The following is a 14,105-nucleotide window of genomic DNA, read 5'->3' as shown; positions in this document are numbered from 1 at the left end:
TTGTGCACTTTCAAAGGTTCACGTCCAAGAAAATGGCGTGAGGCAAGGTGGCGTGTTGAGATGCACTCTCTTTATCGTAAAGATGAACTCTCTTGGAAAGGCACTGCGACCAACAATTTCTTATTATATGTATGTAGACGACGTGCAAATATCTTTTAAATCACGTAATATGTCAATATGCGAACGTCATGTCCAGCTTGGTGTCAAGAAGCTTGCCGGCTGGGCAGACAAGAATGGGTTTAAATTGAATCCTGCAAAAAGCTCCTGCGTTGTGTTCTCCAGGAAGCGTGGGGTCCATCTGGACCCAGATATTACTATTAATGGCGTGTCGCTTCCTGCGAACAAGGAGTTCAAGTTCTTAGATGTTGTGTTTAACCAGAAACTCACATTCATTCCACACATCAAGGAACCTAAACATAAATGTCTAAAAACAATGAATATACTTAAGGTTCTCCCACCAATCGTATGGTTCCGACAAAGAACTCCTGCTACGGCTCTATACTGCTTTGGTTGGGTCTCGTTTAGACTATGGCAGTGTGGTATATGGGTCGGCGACTAAAACAGCGTTGCGAATGCTTGACCCAGTGCTACACTTGGGGCTACGGCTTGCGTCGGGTACTTTTAGCACTAGCCTTGTCGAGAGTCTGTATGCCGAATGTAATAACTGGAGCCTTGAGAACCAACGGACGTACATGAACTAACTTTATGCTTTTAAAATTTTATCGCTGAATAACCATCCTTTTTATCCTGTCTTTAACGACACATCCACATCTGTGCTTTTTGTAAATTGCCCATCCGTTCCGCTGCCTGTTTCACTAAGAGTGAGAGAGCGAGCCTCAGATCTGAGCGCTTCGTTTTTAGATGTGTACAGATTATCCTTTTCAGACATTTTACTTACTTGGAAAGTTCGTCCTGTGTCCTCCGACCTTTCTTTTATGAAACTTGACAAAAATCGGGTACCGCGAGCTGCAATACTGCAGCGCTTTCTTTCTTTGCAGTTCAAATACCCACGTGCAGAATTCTACAGTGACGTTTCTAAAACCTCCACTATGGTGTCGTGCGCTGCTCATAGTCCGAATTTCAATGCAGCGAGAACCATGAGCGTGCACAGAACAATTTGTTCAGCACAAGCGTATGGAAATTCACTTATTGTACGACGCATTCTTGAGAACCAGATTCCCAATTCAATCACCTATACAGATTCTTTGAGTGTTGTTCGCGCACTGGCATCGCACAAGCCCTCCAAAAACCACATAGTTAATCTTGTATTCGACACTATTATGTCCGTGTATGCACAAAAGCATGAGCTGCTACTCTGCTGGGTCCCAGTACACGCAGGGATCGCTGGAAACGAGTTGGCAGACGAGAGGGCCGCTGCTGCTGCACTCAGGAACACTGTGGATATTACAACGATACCCTACACAGACCTCAAGCCACACATAAGACAACACCTGCGCAGAACATCGCAAACACACTGGGATGAACAGACAGACAACACCTACTAAAGCCACACTTGGGACAGTACACAGCTGACTCACACAACAGACACACGGAAGTCTCCTTGGGTAGGCTACGGATAGGGCACACCCATGCAACGCACTCGTATCTGCTGACAGGATCTTCTAGACCCCAGTGCAGCAGGTGCGGAGAGGCCCTATCCGTAATGCATATACTAATCACATGCAAGGCACTTCACACAACACGACACAAACACTTCAGAGAACTCTACAGACAACATATCCCACTACATTCATCGCTGTTTCTAGGTGACGATGCCACTGTTTCTGTGAAACGTGTGTTTGAGTATTTGTCAGAAGTTAAGTTTTTAAACATCATTTCCTATCACGCATAACCAAATCTGGCCCTGTACACCAGCCATCCCCATTATCTTTAACTGATTTTACTATGTTCGGGTGACAATTTTTTCCCCTACCTTTTTGTGGTAACCACTTCACTGCATTAAGTAAACTTTTCTCTGGCGCTCTTTGCCCTTAGTCGGCCTTGCGCCATAAAAATCCAACGATCATCATCATCAACAGGCGGTATCACTACGAGGGCCTCTCAAATACGACAAAAACAAGTAACAGAGGCTATTTTGCTCATATGCACCATCTCTCGGGGTGTAGTAGAGGTTAAACTGCCGACTACGTGTTCTTGTAGTCGCTGGTTCGAATCTCCCCGGCGCCGTTCTTTTTTTTTCTCTCTCTCTCGCTCTCTCTTTCTCTTCAGCCTTTAGCGTTTTTGAGAACTGAGAACAAATATTTCAGTAGAAGAAACACCCCCGCCCCACGCAGAATTGTTAAATGACGTACAACCAAAGTGGGAAGCTCCTTCACTGGGTCTGTTTACTGAACGGCACCGTTGATTCTGGGCATGGAGTTCAGTGAGTATAAAGCCCCTTCATTATGGGCAGGGCCGCCAAGGGGGGGCTTTAATTTAGAGCAGCCCAGCGGCGGTGTTACGGCGCGCGCCATGTTGTCACTCCATGTACCGTAATTACCCGATTCTAACGCGCACCCTTTTTCCGGGAAAATAGGCCTAAAAATCGCATGCGCGTTAGAATTGAATACGAAACCGAAACTGCCGAAACAGCGAAAATTTTGTCCCACCCATCGCCATCGCCATCTTAAGATGGCGCCAAAGCCTTTAGCAACATGGAGTAAGACTTTCTTCATGTTTAGCAACATTTTTTTGAACGGAGGCAGCACAAGCGCCTATGGTTTCTATCGGCGTTCACACAAATCGTCAAATCGTTCCACTTGTGCACTTGATAATAGCAATGGTATCAGCGGCTCTCACGCGTTTAAAACGAGCGGTCCGCTGAAGCGTGCGGCTCTGGAGAAGCTCGCGGGATGGGCGTGCGAGGCGTGGGCCACGATCCCATCGACCATGGTTGAACGTTCGTACAGAAGTGTGGCATCGCGAACGCTCTTGGCGGCACCGAGGACGAGATGTTGTGGTCAGCGGAAAGTGACGAGGAGTGAGCTGAGTGAGATTACTTTGGGAAATAAATCGCCCATTTCTCCTGTATTCGTTTGTCTGGGTTACAAAGTTCCGTGCGCGTTACAAACGGAGGTGCAAGTTTTTTTGGTTTTTTTTCCCAGAAAAATCGGGTGCGCGTTAGAATCGGGGGCGCGTTAGAATTGGGTAAATATGGTAGCTCAGCCCGACGAATATACAGCGTCCTGCCGAGGGAGATTTCCCGCCGCACGAACTTCGCCGTGAAAGTTCGCTCCACGTATTCCAGCCTTTAGGCATCCCAGCAATCTCTGCGGAAAAGCATGTGTGAGCAAAGCCAGGCAAAGCACGTGTGGCGGTGCGAAGCATTCGCATGCTCGTAGGGCTGGCTGCGCATTGCACGATGGATACCGCCGCGCTCCCTGATACAAGGGAGCAAAACACACACACACACACACACACACACACACACACACACACACACACACACACACACACACACACACACACACACACACACACACACACACACACACACACACACACACACACACACACACACACACACACACACACACACACACACACACACACACACACACACACACACACACACACACGCACACACGCATGCACGCACGCACGCACGCACACACACACACACACACGCACGCACGCACACACACGCACGCACGAACGCACACACACACACAAAAAGGGGAGGATATGACGTTAAAGTTCATGTGACTTCCTTCGTACTGTGCTCACTCCGCTTTTCAAGCGGGAGCAGATCGAACTGCTCCCAACTGCTCTCGGAGCACCGAAAGTGGTCTCGTACTACCACTGGATGACAGTGCTCCTGCTCTTGTTCGACCACTGAAGCACGCCTGCTCAGAAGAGAGCACTTTCAGAGTGCTTTTGAGTGCTCCTGCTCTCCCGATGGAATTCGCCATAAGTGTCATTCCCTATTAGTTTCGTAGCACGGACATAGAACTACTGAAGGTTATTCAAGATACTCATATTGCAAGCTGTGCTGCAAAAGTACTGCCCCCCTACTCGAGCCGGAATAATGCCCTCCTCAACATTACTTCGGGCAAGGTACGCGGAAAAGAGCCAAAAATATTTTCATGCCTAAACCTGAAAAAAAGCTTACGATTGAAATTCTCCAGCCATTATTTCTCATTCCATGCGTGGGAAAGGTTCTTGAACATGGAGGAAAACTCTCTTTCTGCATACCATGATCACTTTTAAACATACAGTTTCTACAAAGGTTAGGGCAGCACGAACTTTAGCTAACAGCCAAACATGGAGTCGCATTTTAAGCACAGTGGACACTAACCTTTCTTGCAGCACGACTTTACAAGTAGCTATTCCTACAACGCTTAGATTGCATCCTCATTCCCGCTCTTCTCGTGAAACGCACCCCAATTACAACGACGAGCGACGATAGGCCAGGGCCCAAGCTCTGCGCAAACACTAAGCTAAATGTGAGAACGTGGTTTACAGGGACGCAGCCAAATATTTTCGTCTCAACGTAATATTAGTTGCTTTAGTCAATAACCAGGGAAACCCTATTGCTTCTGGCCCGCCCCATATGACCTCCCCAGTGGTGTATGAAGCAGCAGCCATTGCACTGGCAATGGTGGCCTTCACAAAAATCAGAACAGTAAAAAATTCAAGAAAGCTTGCGCTCACGTGCAATACTTGATCATTGACGGACACAAAGTTGAGTTTTAGTGTCGTTGTGGTGCCGTGGCTAACGTCGGCGGGATGGCATTTCATTACCTTACGTTGAGCAATGCCAGAGTGAGCTCGTCGTTTTGATCGACGTTTTCTTGTGCTGCCCTGTAAGCATGACTTATCGTCTTTAGCAGATGCTTTGCACGCCGAGCCTGTCGAAGCGCACCGGCCTCTTTCTTTCCTCGGTCATTCCAACTATCTGCGGCCTATCCACTATCCGCGACAAACTATGCACACGTATCAACGCATGGGATCATGAATGGGTGTGCAATTTCGTAGTATTTTAAAAGCTGCGGACACCATACAGAAACGATTTGCTCAACAGCATCGCTGTTAATTAAAACCTTCAAGTCTGCAATCCTAAATTTCTCCCGAGGGCAGATCTCCGAAGAGGCGTCCGTACCTCTAACTTTTGACTTCGACCCCGACAAACGAACCAGCAAGTTACATCTAATCTGGACCACTGCCCTGTTTGGCATGGCCAGGAGTTAATCCGCACACAACGCCGGTTGCGGCTTCACCGATCAAGCGCACGTCAATCTGGACGGTGGCTTCATCTCCTGTCGGGCAGGAACAGAGTAGTGTCCTACACGGATATCCCCAACCACTGTCGGCTGACCTGAGCCTGTATCCCTTCCGGGAATCTGTGGTTCCGGGAATCTGTGGATCTTAATTGTCTACAACTGCTGTTACCCAGGACAGGTAACAGTAGCTGTCCCCCCATCCCCCTGCAGAGTGCCACGGGTGCCAGGAAGGAGCTGGGCTAGCACACATGCTATGTCAGCGTCCTCACACAGCCACACCAAGTTGCAGTGTTAATAGCAGTTGGAGACCGTAATGCACAGCTCCTACTTGGGGAGAGTGGGGAGAGTAGAGTAGGAGCAGTAAGCACCCTAGAAATATCATCACATCTGTCTCTAACCGTCCAACACCTTTCACCATATGAATTGTTCCACTTTTTACTGCACCATTTGCTCAATTCTTAGTTCCCACCTCATTTTAATAAAATGTGTATTCAATGGTAAATACTCCAAATATTTGTGCATCAACCGTAAGTGAATCTATCGTAAGTGCAAGGGGCATGAATAAAAGGGGATGCTTAGAATAAAAAAAACAATGTAGCATCGAGTCTCCTAATTTTAGCATGTTTTAGCTATGATGGGCATGTATATTGCTTTTCAGTGATGCTGTGTGCCAGATACTAAGTTCCCTTCTATGTACACAATGTCGAGTTTTTCCCAGCAGAGTCCGGGGTATCGCGTTTACAATAGAGAAAGTTCACTATCTGCTACTTATTTTTTTCTAGGTCTTTAAGCAAAGCCTGCAAAGCTGTTAGTAGGCAACAGGTTAGTGGGCAACAACAGAAAAAGTTTATTCAGCACACAGTATGTCATTTGTGATGTCACTGCTTAAAATATTTGCATTTCCCTCATGCTAAAAAAATCACAGCAACTGGACAGTATCATGCGCAGAAAAGTGTTGAAACAGTTCAAAGAAATAGGCATTTAAAAGCATTATACAGAAAGGTAATATTTTTCTGTTAAATACACAAAATCATGCCACACTCTTAAACTAAAAAGATAATTGAGATTGATGTGATTTCTCTAATATAGCACGTTAATAACAACTGAACAAGACGACGATCTGCAGGCTTACAAAATTGCTTCACCGATACAGTTAGAGTGAGAAAAGAAATCTGTAAATAGAGGATGTGCTGAGGACAAATGACCCTCAATACCAGACGTGCCCAGTAAGTGCAGTCTTCTGCTGAATGGTAAACACGCAAAAAAGTGACTTGATACACTTAATTTACAACTAAAAACAAACTGCGAAAATTGCGAGTATAATCAGATTTCAAGGTAAAATTGACAGGACTAAATTCCTTGGCAAGTTGCAGTATTCCAAAATGGTTTTACCAATGCTGCAAATATATTCCGCCGCGGTGGCTCAGTGGCTGAGGCGTTGCGCTGCAAAGCACGAGGTCGTGGGTTCGATTCCCAGCCATGGCGGCCGCTTTTCTGATGGAGGCGAAAAGCAAAAACTCGTGTGTGTGCGAAATTTCGGCGCACGTCAAAGATCCCCAGGTGGTCAAAATTAATGCAGAGCCCTCCACTACGGCGCGCTTCATCGCCTGCGTTGCGTCGCCGTGGTAAACCCTACAATCAAGAATCATCAATGCTGCGAATACAGGAGGTAGTGACCCGAATGACCACTGGTACTAGACATATCCACTGGCTGGGTTATGGGTGCACATTAACGTTCCTGTAAATGTCTTTAGAACAGGAAGTAAGGGACTGTTTCGAAGAAAATTACATTCATTGTTCATGCCCATAACTTTAGCTGACACTACTGTGGAGAACAGGAAAATAAAAAATCCACGTGCAGTTACAGATATCATTCAACAGACTTGCAGCTACTTATTATGAAGATTCCCTGCAAACTAGCAAAAGTTAAGTTTACAACTATGACCAAATTTAAGACATTACTTGAAAAAGTAAAAATTCTCTGAGACTTGTCATAGTAAATTGTTTTGTTGTTTTGCTTACTCTGCTTAGCTGCAAAAACTTTTTAACAGATTGCAATACAGATTCTAACGCGAGTTCAGCATGTTTGTTCCAATTCTCCAGGCTCTTTTGAAATAAAGTTGCATCGCAAAGGTGGTCAGTCTCGTATTTTACTTTCCACAGTACCTAGGCCTGCAGTCCTTGCAAAGCCAGTTTTTCTTTTTTGGTACAAACTTTAGTTTAGTGCATGCAAGGTGAAAAGTTTTTCCTTTGCAGCCTGCATTCTGGCACTCTACCATCGTTCACGATCTGGTGCCACCGCAGTAGCAGAACCCCACGTCTTTGTCCTCGCCCTTTGGCTGTTGCCCCATCCCTGTCCAGTATTTGAAGAGGATCTCTAGAAGCAACACTTGCACAAAAAACTGCTGGCATTTGTTCACAATCTCGTTGCAAAAGGCAGAGTCAAACTGTATTCTTTCAATCTGGCAGTCTTATAATGTCCACACTACAAAGTCACAATAGCGCAGCCCAGTGGCAAACATATGTACCTGCACCTGATAGAAGTACTGATGCCCTCGGTTTAGTTGAAGGCGGCCACCTGAACCCTGGGTCAAAATACCTTGCTCCCCGCTACAAACGTCCGCAACACATTGTGCTGTGTAAAGGCACTTGATCTCGAGTGCACCCTTGCCACAGCACTCGCAGGAAATCACCCCATCAGGTGATGCCGCCAGGAAGGGGTACTCCGAATAGATGTGCAACCCACTTGCAGTGCACTTGATGTGAGAAGATCACACAGTTGACACATACTGCCTCCTGGTTACATCCTCCTTGGAGTGCCCCCCTTCAGTGGCCCGAGAGGAAAAGGTAGAAGCCTCTGGGTAGCACATCCTCTTGACGAGACTTAAAGATGGTTGCGTCAGTGACGTGTGGCATGCAGCTCGAGCGTTGGATGCGGTTACTCTTCCTGCTCGGAAATCAAACCATATCGTCGATTTGGCTTCCTCTCTTGTTGCTTTCTCAACAACACGGCAAACCTGCACATTATTAATAAGCAGCCAAAGCTGTAGAAAATTTTCTCGCTGTCAAGCTAGTCTTTTCTTTTTTTAACTTTTCTGCAACAAGCTGGCTTTTGCCGAAACTTTGAGCAAGGGTTTTATTGACAACCAAGGAAGCCAAGAACAGATGGTGGTGCCTGATTTATTGCATGTAAAAGGATAAGCTGAACATAGTAGTCCAAAGCAAGCATACCTCGTGTATGAAAAACCAGATCATTATTCTGCATGAATATTGTTGGTTATGATACCAACAAAATAAACTCTAAGCACTTGAATAACATGACCTCCGCACTTGCAACATCCCTCTCACTGCCTACCACTTAGTGCATTCATGCCCAGACAACCCTAAACTCTTCCTCAACCCATCTCCTGAGCAGTGCGAGTCTGTGCTTACCAGCTCGGCTCCGGAGCAAAAACAAGCTATGGTCTACCGGGCACCGGAATCAGCACGGACTCCTGGACTTGGGAGGCTGACCGCTACCAGGCTTACTCATTTCCCTTTACGATAAATAAATGTTTATCTCCCTCTCCTTTGGGTGTGAGAATTATTTATACTTATTTAGGACAAGTGTTTTCAAGAACTACTTTCTTCACTGCCATTATTTTGGCTCCTCCTGGAGCACAAAAATTCATGCAACTGTTCCCAGTCACTTGCACTGTTTTGTTGCTCACTTCAGCCTTGAGGGGTCCTTTTAAATAAAACAGTTCGGATTCTGCAAAGCAGGCTGTTGATGTGCTCTTGGGCAGTAGCTTTATTTTCCTACTCTTAACAAGTAAACTTAAAAAAACGGAAACCGATATCCTGTTTCAGGAAGGGGATGTAGTAGCATTTATTCGCTTCTTCAGTCCATTTTCTCCGACACTGATCGGCGACACAGCATCGACCAGATATCTAATTCTACCGACGCGAGTCCCAATTTTATTGGTTACGAGGGAATCGTTTCCATGCTTCTCAACCTAAAGCTAAAGTCATCGCCAGGGCCAGATAATATTCCAATTTTTTTTACTGTTACGCAGAATCACTTGCTCAATTTCTGGTAATTATCTTCCGCACTTCCTTCCGTTTTGGTGTTGTACCCACTGTGAGGCGGATTGCACGTGTTGTTCCAGTCTTTCAAAAGGATGATCGCGCCGTTCTTACAAATTATCGCCCGATTTCACTTATCAGCTCAAGCTGCAAAATCATGGAGCACATTCTTTCGAACTACTTGACTGATTTCTTGAACCAGCACAATATTTTAACTGCATTTCAGCACGGCTTCCGTAAAGGTCTTTCAACAACCACCCAGCTTGCTAGTGTTAGTATCGTGCACACATGCTCATCAACTGTCGATCAGTCAGGCCAAATTGATGTCATTTTCTTAGATTTCAGCAAAACATTCGACCGAGTTTCACATTCACACCTTTTATTTAAACTAAATCAGATCAAAATTCCCTATAAACAAAATAATTGGACTGCCTCGTATCTAGAAATGCGGAAGCAATTTGTTGATAAAAGTGGTCGTATTTCAGAAAACGTCCCAGTAAACTCAGGAGCACCTCAAGGAAGCGTCCTAGGTCCTTTATTATTTTTGTTATATATCAATGACATAACTACATGTGTCGACGAAGGCATTGGTATTCACCTATGTGCCGACGATTGTCGTTTATATTCAGCTGTAAATTCTAGCAATGACCAAACTAGTCTAAATAACAGCCAAAATATCATAACTAACTGGGGTGACACCTGGGATATGAAGCTAAATCACGATAAGACAGTAATGATGCGAATAACTAATAAAAAATTTCCTATTTTATACCAGTACTTAATTAGAGGCGTCCAAATATCTAAGCTAGCAGCTTTAAGTACCTCGGCGTCACATTTACTAGCAACCCTACGTGGTCAACACGCATAGATACCATTTGCGCTTCAGCCCGACGTAAACTCGGTCTTTTGAGGCGCAACATCAAGAATTGACCGTCCAATGTCAAGACCCGTTCCAAGACTTCTTCCAAGTCCAAGACCCCTTCTAGAATACGCAGCTATTGTTTGGGATCCTTACACAAAAAAGGACATCAATAAACTCAAGCGACTTCAGAAACTTGCTGTACGTTTCTTTTATAACCATTGCCGTCGTAAGGATTCCAACCAATTTAATAAAACTAAACAACATAATGACACTGCAAGCTCACCAGAAATAACTTAGACTTAAGTTTCTCTACCAACTCTGAAACCGCGAATTTCTACTTAATCCTTCATTGTACTTGCAGCCTCTTTCATCCCGGCCAACCAGGAACTATCACCCTCTAAAATTCACTCTGATTTTTGCTCGCACAAACAACTACAAACACTGTTTCTTCCCTCGTACTATAAGTGAATGGAATGCGCTGCCTCGCAAAATGTTTGTCAAGAAATGCACGTTCCTTCATTGAACGGTTACAAGATTAGTTCTTTCACTAGATTTGTATAACCCCTCACCCCAGCACCCCCTCTCCCCCCCCCCGCACACACACACACTTTTTCTTTCTTTTTCTTTTTTTCTCTGACGTGTTTAATCACCCGTGCATCTAATGGTGTTTCCCCCCTTGCCTTTGCATTTTTGTGCAATGCACTACTCTATGTTTACTCTTGAGGTGTATTTTTATCTCAATGTAACAATTCATGTACACCCCCACTCCTGCTTGGGCCACCTGTGGCCTGCAGTATTGAATAAATAAATAAATAAATAAATTTGTTGGTGATACATAAGCACTTACATCTTCTTCAACAGCAAAGCTCGCGGAGAACTTCTGGCACTCTTCACTTACGGCATCCCGTTCTTTTGGACAATCTCTTGACAGGCCTCCAAGTACAGCTGAAGAGTATCTGATGGTAGTTGGTATGAATTCGTCGTTGTAGCCTTCAGTCACTGAGAAGATGGCTGCCCTTGGTTCTGCACTGCTGACTTCCTTCAGGAATGTGGCGAATTTCTGGTCTGTTGGCTTGTCCACCATTGCACCTTTTTTTTTTGTTGCAGGCTGGCTGCTCGTATCAAGGCGTCTCTTCCTGGACTTTGCAGATGCAAAGTATATGCTTGAAAGTGGCGCGCATGGCATATTTTTTATGAATACAGGAAGCCAAATGTTTTCCACATCAGTGCTTGCTTAGCCACGGTTGAATTTTGAAACGGCTTTTAAGTAGTAAAGCACAGCTCCTATATGTGAGCATGCCTCACCAAGTCCAGCCATGCATGTGCAGGGGGTAAGCTTCACAAGAACATCACGCCGAATCAGAAGCCACGGCTCAAGTTGTCGTGCAGAAAGGGCCTGGGAATGGTTGACCTGGGTAAAGAGAAACTGAAAAATTCATAACATCGTCGTCTTTCACTCCAATAATGTTTATCAACACAATAACATCGAATCATTTTGCATGCAACACATATGACCAAGTGACTGCTGCATGGCTTGCAGTTGAATTTAACGATTTCATTCTGGTGGATACAAGAAAAAATAATGCGACATAAATGTCTCACGAGGTCTGCTGGCTGTTAAAAAAAACAGAGGCAAGGCTGCAGTCCTACAAGTTTTATTAAGCTCCTCTTCCTCTAGTAAATGAGCATACTTTGACTTAGCACACAGAACATGTAACATTCGTGAATTCACTGACAAGACAATGAAAAGGAAGGTCCACCAGTGCATAATTTCTCGCTCCTAGGGCTGTACAGCGGAACGCCTGCTGATGTGAAAAATTAAGGGGGAGAAGATACGGGAGGCAAAGGAGAGATAGACAAGAAGATAATAAAACAAAATGTATTTCAGACTGACGTGTTGCTGGGCGAGTTGGTACATATTGCCGCGAACCATACATTGGGTTTGTTTATTTGTGTTTTGCGTTTACCGCCCGGCTGCGCCGGTCTGTGTTATCTCTGCGCCAAGGGAAGCGCGTGTTCCATTCTTTCTTTCTGTGCCGCATGTGTTATCTGTCGTGATAGGGAGAGCATTCCGATCTAACGTGAACAGCCCAGAATAATCTTCTTGGATCTACTATGTTCTCGATGTGAATCGACGTTTCGAGAACCACGCGCGCCGAAAGATAAAAAGCCTGCAGTGCGGACGCCGGAGCATTCGATTCGACGACACTCGCCTGTGCAAGTCACTTTGTTGACCGCTGCTTCGCCGCCTCTGTATTCTTTTGAGTTGTTAGGGGAGCACAAGTTCGCTCCAATAAACGTGTTTCTCATTCAAGACAACTGCATCGTCCTTGTCTTCGGGACATCTGGTGGAGGTGCTGGGTACTAAGCCTTTATGCCCTCTATGACATCTCGAAGCCGCCAAGCCATTTCAACCAGAGAAAGCCCCCGACTGCAAGGATTGCTACCCGAGTTCGGTCTTCTGCCAGAAGGGCCCAAGAGAAGGAACGCTGCAACCAACACCATGGTGCAAGAAACAACGTCGCCAATCATCCTGCAGCAGCCCCGAGAACCGCCATCGTTCCGGGGAGCCCCAGCTGAAGACCCCGAATAACGGTTGGAGAAGCTGGAGCGCGTCCGTCTTCAATAGGTGGGACGACGAAGAAACGTTCCGGCATGTCTTCTTTTACTTAGAAGATGCTCCTCGAACTTGGTTCGAGAACCATGAGAGCTCTTTGACCGACTGGACTCAATTCAAAAGGGAGTTCCTTAAGACTTTCACTACCGTGGTGAGAAAAGAACGAGCTGCGCTTTTGCTTGAAACTCGAACGCAGCACCCCAACGAAGGAGTCGTGATTTTCGTTGAGGACATGAAGCGACTTTTTCGTCGTGCGGACCCTGAAATGACCGAGGAAAAGAAGCTCAGGTTTCTAATGCGAGGAGTGAAGAAGGAGCTCTTTGCTTGTCTAGTCCGTAACCCTCCGAAGACAGTGGCGGAATTCGCGTCTGAGGCGGCCGCGATGGAGAAGCCGCTAGAAATTCGGACGAGGCAGTACGACCGCCCTGTCAACGCGCTGTTCTCGGAGACCATCGGTGCCGCAGATGGAAGCTCCGATACATTGCGAGAGACCATCCGAGCAGTGGTCCGGGAGGAGCTTCGGAAGCTTTTTCCAACGACGCCGCAACCTCAAGTGGCTTCCCTGACCGACGTAATCCGAGAAGAAGTCCAAAACGCACTGGGAACTTCTACGCCATCGGAAGCACGCCGCGAACCACAAGCCATGAGCTACTCTTCGGCTGTTCGTCAACCCCCACCCTGCTCCAACCCGTCGTCAAGAGGCCGAGACATACCGCCGTCCAATGCCGCCCGCCCGACGCCCTGTAGACCAATACCAGACGCCAAGGAAGACCGACGTGTGGCGAACGCCCGATAATCGCCCGCTGTGCTACCACTGCGGAGAGGCCGACCACATCTACCGTCGCTGTCCCTACAAGAGGCTCGGTTTGCGAGGGTTCTCCGTCGACGCCCCACGCCCCCGATACGGCCAGCGCCCTGCTGAGATCGAAGAATACCTCTCCAACACCAACCGAGGACCAGCCCGCGTCAACCGTTCACCGTCGCCCTACCCGTATCAGTCACCGAACCGCCGCAGCACTGCTGACTTCTCACGTGGAAGGTCCCCCAGCCCACGCGGGGGAAACTAAAAGCAGCAACTTCGGGAGGTAAAGTTCCACAACGGCAGAAAATTGAAAACCCTCCGACGACGCAGCGACTCGCTGAAGACCATCATTCACGACATGCCCTCAACCCGACGACCCGACCTAGCCCTAACGAGACTCCTGAACACGACGACAGCTACACGGCGCGACGCGTACCCGACCTGACCGAGACGTCCGTTGAGAAGACGACGACAACGACGATGCGCAGTGCCCGACCGTCAACACGTACAAGCAGAGATACGACGCCCCGACGAACC

The sequence above is a fragment of the Haemaphysalis longicornis genome, unplaced genomic scaffold (assembly GCF_048455015.1).
Source record: "Haemaphysalis longicornis isolate Haplotype H1 unplaced genomic scaffold, Haemaphysalis longicornis Haplotype H1 scaffold_50, whole genome shotgun sequence".
Lineage (NCBI taxonomy): Eukaryota > Metazoa > Arthropoda > Arachnida > Ixodida > Ixodidae > Haemaphysalis > Haemaphysalis longicornis.
The sequence above is the reverse complement of the archived record's forward strand: the minus strand, read 5'-3'. Positions refer to the sequence as shown.